Source organism: Nelumbo lutea, chromosome 5 (genome assembly GCF_056320005.1).
Source record: "Nelumbo lutea isolate HS-2025 chromosome 5, American lotus-T2T, whole genome shotgun sequence".
Taxonomy (NCBI): domain Eukaryota; kingdom Viridiplantae; phylum Streptophyta; class Magnoliopsida; order Proteales; family Nelumbonaceae; genus Nelumbo; species Nelumbo lutea.
In genome coordinates this window covers 35,339,511-35,347,079 of record NC_142688.1, presented here as the reverse complement: position 1 = coordinate 35,347,079, position 7,569 = coordinate 35,339,511, and the positions used below count along the sequence as shown (strand labels likewise).

The 7,569-nt window shown below is 38.4% G+C and overlaps 1 long non-coding RNA gene across 1 annotated transcript; it reads left to right on the top strand.

Moving 5' to 3' along the window:
• Positions 1-4,983: 4,983 nt before the first annotated feature.
• On the top strand, positions 4,984-6,323 carry LOC148851663 (uncharacterized). Its single transcript, XR_016099597.1, has 2 exons — positions 4,984-5,137; positions 6,049-6,323. It is a non-coding gene; the product is annotated as an uncharacterized LOC148851663 (long non-coding RNA).
• The last annotated feature ends 1,246 nt before the right edge of the window (positions 6,324-7,569 follow it).

Below are 7,569 nucleotides of genomic sequence, written 5' to 3'. Positions count from 1 at the left end.
CTGGACTGCTAGTTTTCATCATAGATTGCCCAAAATTACTGGAAAAAGCCACAGTCAAAATTTTGTTGCACAACCCATCATTAGTCCATCATAAGGTCCCTGACTGGGAAGTTAGAGAAAGAATCTGTCACTGAGTAGAAATTAATTGGTTGTACAATCTCAAAGGGGATTCAAAATCTCCATCCTCTAATTGGTGGATGATTGTATTATTTTTGCAAAAACCTTAATAAATAATTGGTTTAAAATTAAGGATATTTTGAACATGTTTATTGTAGCCTCAGGCCAAGCACCAAATTAATTTTGCCAAATTCATGATCAACTTTTCAACAAAAAATCCCAGTAGGCTCCAGAAAATAATGACTAGTATCCTAAAAATTCCTCTTCCTCTTGATCTGAAAAGTAACAAATATTTGGGAGTCCCAATCATATCCAAATACCTTTTCAAATTTGTGAAGATGATATGTCCTTTAGAGATTGATGGAACCGTATCAGTAATTTAGTTGATCCTCAAAAAGACCAACTTGTTAGAGAAATATTGGTAATATTCCTTTGGTTCATCCGAAAAAAACAGAAATGAAAGACAATTCAATAACACAACACAGAGGGCAGCTGCTCCAATATTGCTTGCATTGCATGAGATCACCTCAGGTCAATTCTTGATGTCAATGCCCACAGTATCGGTTTTTCATCCATCAACCTCGCTGAAACTTGGGCCGTATGGAAAGCTATCCACGTTGCTATTAACTTCAGGGAATACCCAGTCATCTTAGAGGGAGAATCAAAGATCCCATTGACTGCTTCAATATTTCCTTTCTTCCTTCCATCCCTTCTAATTGGTTCTTGACTTTTTAGGTCTTTTATTTTGTTTTTCTGATTTAGATACATCGTAGTGCTGGAGCACGTCTTGTGAGGTCACGTATGACTATTCTGAGTAATATGCTAGAAGCTCGAGGGCTAGGCCATTTTCACAATAATGAAATTGAAGTTGATTTGCTTTAATTTTTATTTTTTTTTCTTTTCTTTTCTTTCACGATTTGTCCAGACTAGAACTGATTCATCAAAATCAATTAAAGATGAATTGAGTAGAGCAGATTCACCAAAATCAGTTAAACATGAAACAGTTGGATCAAAGATGGAAGACCAAAACAAGTAAAGAACCAATTGGAAGAAGGATGGAAAGTGAGAAAGGAAATGAAAAAAAAAAAAAAAAAGCTACGGACATGAGTAATTTTAATGTGGTCATTCCGCCTAAAGTATGAGATTAATAAGAAAAACATAAATCATCTTGTTTGTAGAATTTAACAAGGATGATGACATTGGCATATGAATATCTGCAAATCTTATGGCATGAATAGAACATAATAAATAACTCTTAATACAGTTATTTGATAGCCACTTTTTGTTGTACATGGAACTTTGATAGAGAGAAAGAGGCTAATCAAGTGGCTGATGGGCTTTCAAAAAGTAGGGAACAATCAACATAAAATTTTATAACTCATTTCATCAATTACCCACTAAAGCCCAAAGGCTTTTGAAGAATGATGGCTATGGGATTCCCTTTTTATTATGAGTTACTTAAATGTTTATTTATTTTTTAGATCATCTTTATCCTTTTTATTTGTATATGTTTTAGAGTTTGGATGACCTCGGTCTAAATAGATTTTCTAGAAAAGTAAGGCTTTTACATCCCCCAATCCCTTATACGACTTTTTTGTATTGTTAATAAAATTTAGGGTAAATTGCAAAGAACCCCATATTATGGGGTCTGTGATAAGGACCCATGTACTTTGTTTTGCGATAAAGACCTCCTTGTATTATGATCATGAGACAAAGACCCCCTTTCGTTAGCCTTACGACCTATAATATTTTTTAATCCTCATACTAACCTTGTAATAACTATTCTGACTAGAAAATTACTGTTCATCTCCCACAACTTCACATTTCCCCTCCTCTCTCTCTCTCCCCCAATCTCTCTTCTTTCCCTTGCCCTTAACAACGTCGAGATTGAACCCATTTTCACAAGTCTGCTAAAGTTGAGAGCCGGGGATGAATCTCACTTCAGCAAAGTCGGGGGTTTAGGGCTTTAGGTTTAGTTTGAAAGGAGTATATATATATAATGCAAATATATATAAAATAAAACAAAATATAAGGTTTTGCACTTTATATATTTGAAAAGAGTATAAATATAAATATATACAAAATAATATAAAAGGCAAGGTTTTATACTCTACGAATTTGCATTTTGTATTCCTTGCAAACTGAGCCTTAGGGGAGAGGATCACAAGTCACTCCCCATTGGCCAAATGAAAATGCATAGGTCAGTATGTTTTTTCTTTTTTTTTTTTGGCTACATTTGATTTGACAGAAAGCAAGAAAATAAAAAAGTTGAGGGAAGATTTTTAAGAAAATTCACAACAATTCCTAAGAATTCCCCTCAACTTGTGGATGGCAGATTCACAATCGTAGCCTTAGGGACGGATTGGGTTTGGAGGCCTACCATGCATTGTGGTAAGTCTTCCTCAAACATCTAGATGTTTTTTTGAAGACCAAATTAAGTCTGACTCGTTAAACAATACACTTTATCTTGAAGAGTGGGATTACCTACATATATGTGATGCCTTCTGATCCAGACGGTTGGATCATTTGACCTGAAAATTGTTCACGCAACTGGTTCGAACGAACCAATCTAGAATACCTGAAGAGTGGTCATTTCTTATTTTTTATTTTTTTAACTTTTTTTGTTAGAACGAACCATCCATTCGAACCAAATGATTAAACCATTAACCCAAAAACCAATGACCAGAATAGTGATCTCCTAATGTTAGGCAAACTATGCAAGCTAGGGAGATTGGGTGTGTGTGGTGGGGGAGAGGTATTCTACATTGGTCCCACTCAGACATTTTTTCCAATAGGTGTGGATCATCCATTTTCCTTAAAACTATAGTTTAGTTAGCAAAACTTTGATCTATATTAGCTGAGAAAAGAAGGGCAAAGTAGAACTCTTAAAGATATTAAACTGCTCAAGTAATGTTTTATGTTAACGGGTTTTTAACATTTTTATATTTTATAACGGAGGGTATGTTTCATCTGGGTCATCCACAATTAATTTAGTTTTAAAGTCCTAGTGTAGATAGGCTCTTAGATAGTGCTAGCGAGGTGGAGGGTGCTGCTATCCCTACTGGGGAGGTAAGCTCTCGATAGGGTGCCTCCCCTCTTTAGTCTTTAGAGGGAACCTCTATCCTTGAAGTCGAGCCACCTCAACTCGGGGAGATCGAAGCTCAGGAAGTGGGTCCGTCCTCCAGATCGGGGACCCCATCTTTTTCCCGAGGTCAGGATCCCGATGAGTTCTGTCCTTCCACCTTAACTTCTGACAGGTAATGTACTTAGTGTTCCGTTACCGCCTTCTAAACAACTTAGTTTTTAGTCTTCCTCTAGGTCAATTTACTTGGGCTCATGATCACCATGAGATCGCCATTTTTGAGGAGCAGCTCTTGGCAGGGCTGTGCTTCCCTCTTCATCCTTTTCTGATAGAAATAGTTAGGTTTTACAACATCACTATTTACCAACTTCATCTGAACTCTATTTGGAAGATAGTTGGCTTTATTTCTTTGTTCCACGCTTATAACCGATGTTTAACCCTTGACATCTTCAGCTTGATCTGTGTGATCAAGTGAAACTCAGCCTGTTTGTGCAAAAACGTAAGACAGAGCTATTACATATCTCCCAGGCCCAGATTCAAAATCTTGTCTGACTGCCCAAACAAGTTCCGACATGGAAAAGGCGGTATCTCATCGTCCGTATTCCAAAAGGGTAGTCTTTCACAACCCACTGGAGGGTGGCTACCAAGGACCTTGGGGTGAACTTGGATGCAGAGTCCAGGGTGGTGATTAATTCTTGGAGGGACATCAACCTCGAGATGAAAAGCTTCTTGGCCGAGGAGGCGCTGGTGCAAGCTGGTTTGAGCCCTCCCGATAGGTTTCTTCTTTGGGTACTTATTTAAAATATCTTTTAAGCTTCTTGACTAACTATCTTATTTTTTGCAGCCACAGTGGCAGAGGTCGATGCAGAGAGTCTCTTGAAGAGTTCCCATTAGAAGAAACGAAGGGCCGCAAAGAGACCTCACCAGGAAGTCGGCTCTACACCCTTTTGCCCAACCAAGGTTCTAGCTTTGGAATCGATCTCCACTAAGCCACCCAAGGAGGAGGCCCCATCAGTGTTCCCTAAAGCGGTCGTGGGCAAGGACCGTGAGAGGGAAGCTCGTCGCCAGAAGCGGGGAGGCTTGTCTATGCCTGAGGAGGCAGATGCCGAACCGAAGAGCGCTCTCGCAAGCACACAAGAAATTATAATGGATCACACGCTTGCAGTGCACAAGAGCCGGGATGTCATTTTTTATGATGAGGTCACGAAATGTGTGGACATGCCTTCAACTCGGCTCTTGGGGCTAGCCGCTAGCCACTGTATGGAGGTAAGTATCCTGCCTTCAATTCTTTTTTTTTTTTTTTTTTACTGACCTTGGTCTTCTTTTGCTAGGCCAACTCTAGTATTCACACATCGGCTTGCCAATCTACGATCCATTCAAAGTAACCTCAGGATGCCAAGGTGGAGTTGCAAAAGCTTCACCACGAGCTGGACCTAGTTTGGGGCAAAGCACTTCAAGTCAAAAAGGGAGCTGAGGGCCACAAGCAACTGATCCTGGTCCAGGCAGGGTAGATCTCTGCACTAACTGAATATCACCACGAGCTGGACCTCGTTTGGGGCAAAGCACTTCAAGTCAAATAGGGAGATGAGGGCCACAAGCAACTGATCCTGGTCCAGGAAGGACCCGAGTTTCCAGAATGCAGTACTCCTAAGACTAATTCAACTCTGTAAAGGGTGTTAGGTAGGGCAGGGGCTGAAGTGGAAGCCAGGGCGGCCAGGCATGCCTTACTCCTTCCTGGAAGTTACCCATATTGATGATGTTATCTCCCCCCCCTACCACTATAAATTTGGGTGAGTTATCAGCTCAAAGCACGCAGTGAGTGAGTTCCCAAAATGGCTTTCTCTAGAGCCTTTCAGGTCTTACTGGTTCTCAGTTTTCTAGCCATCATGCTTCTCTTCTCCTCCAACGTTGCTATCGCTAGTAGTCTGCATGTCCTCGGTGCGTATTCTTCCTCTCTTCTTTCTTTTCACTATTGTTGCAGCAAATCCTGGTGTTTATTTAAATTCAGAACACCGGTGATTCTCCTTTTGGTTGGGTATTATTAGCTTGTTCATGCATAATCAATTAATCCAATTAATTCCAAGGCTCAACTGTCTTTTTGTTTTGGGTTTAATAAATAAATGGGTAAACAGTTCAACCATCTGCATTGGATTGATGTGCTGTTGTCCTGATCAACGTTTTAAAAAATGATTTGGAAACAGATTCGTTCTGGCCACTGGTTTATGGGTCAATGGTTTGAACGGTCGATTAATAAAATTAAAAAAAATAAAAAAATAAAAAATGATCAAAAACTGTTGAATGAGTCAACCATCCAGATTATTGATTTGTTGATTTTTTCAATGGTTTTTTATCAAATTCCAGGTTTGAGATAAAACAGAATTGATTGCCTAAATGGTTCCCCGGTCAAATGATCCGACCATCCGGATCAACCACGATTCAAAAATGTTGGTCCTGATCAACAGTTTTTTTTTAATTAATTGTACGTAACATGGTGGGGATCAGAGGTTGAATCAAACCGAAATTGTGACGAGTGACCATGAATCAGTCAGGCCACATGGCGGGTCAATGATGGAATGTTGAAAAACAGTGTTTTATTGAATGAGTTCAAACCAATCCCTAACAAGATTGCCCCCCACAACGTCCCACATCACATCCCTGCTGTGTACTAAAAACATCACCCCGATAATGATATCATCATTTCTGAGATTATCATTGAAAGGTATTTCTAATACACCGCAGGGATGTGCCATAGAAGGTTGTGGGAGGCTGATTAGGTCTCTTATTGAATGGGCACTGTACAAATAAAATAATGATTATTTCTAAACTCGTAAATTATTTCTTGTTGGCAGGAAGGAGGATGCTCCAATACAGTACTGACCCTGGGGGAGTATTTTACCCTCCTAACCCACCTAACCCATAATCAGAACTCTAGAAGATGGAGAAATCCGGTTTACATGTGTGTATCCGTACTTTTCCGTTATTTATATATTGAAGTATTGGTGCATGTGTTCAATTTCAAAAGGTACATTATATATAGAGTTCAACAACGGTGCATTTACTCATATTGGCTGTAGTTAAATTCTGATCTCAACCGATTATATAAATACATCTTATTTTTCATTCATTCATATTTCACAAGTGTATCCTACGTCCATACTAAGTATGGGCAAAAGAGAACCCGATAAGCGTTGGTGGATTATTTAAATTTGATTATTTAAATTGACTACTACTATTATGATATCAACGGTCATGGTGCACCACTATATACTCTATTCACCACAAATGACGTCAATATTATGGCCCCGTTTGGTGTATCTTTTTATGTGAACTGTTGGTTTTTAAGAAGTTTAGAATTCTGTAATTTTGTCTTTTCCTATTTGGTTAAGAGAAGATTTAACCATCAAAAGACATTATGCCAAAAAGATGTATGAAGCCTGTTTTGAATAATTTTTTAGAAGTTTTAAATGGAATTCTTTAGTTTTTATCAACTCGTTTTCGCATGGAAAGACACAACTTAACTAAACAATTTTCAAACTATCAAGTTCTTAATGCAAAAGCTCACTATATCTTTTGATTGCCAGAGCTTCAAGGAGATCTTTCAAAAATAACTTGCCAAAGGACCCCATATTGTGGTCAAATTCCATGAACACTATCATAACTACTCTTGATTGATTTGATTGGCTGAATTGTGATCGGGCCCCTAGTTGGTTCAATCATGCCCTAAATTTTGAAACTCAAGGGGTGGTTCATTGATATGTTAACTGGTTTGTTCGAGCATTGACTGAAAATTTGGAAAAAAGAGGGGCTATTAATGTTGCAGGCATCAAATACCAAAAAAAGTTCAAAAGTATGGAATTAAAAGATAGAATGAATATATACCAGGTTTTGGGCTTGGTTCCACACTTTTGGGTTTTATATTAGGGTTGGGCTCTCAGGCTAAAGAATTGGCCCAATAATTAGGCCATCCTTGGATTTGCCCCTTATAAGAATGGTAATTTAATTTACATGGCATAGCATAGTACCTCACTCTTTATGTAGCAACATTATACTTTTTCTGAAAGATGGATTTGGGTCATAATTCAATTTACATAAGCCACCACTCGGTTGACATTTATGACAATTCAGGATATATATATATATATATACAGGCCTAATGCATATTTTTTATTCTCATGATAAAGTTATAAACATTCAGTCCACCCATATCTGCTCGTGAATTGACATCAATTATATAAAGACAGATTTTCAGAAGGTCCACCCATACCTGCCTCTGAATTGACATCAATTATATCGAGACAGAGATTTTCAGAAGGTCCACCCATACCTGCCTGGGAATTGACATCAATTATATAGAGACACCGATTTTCAGA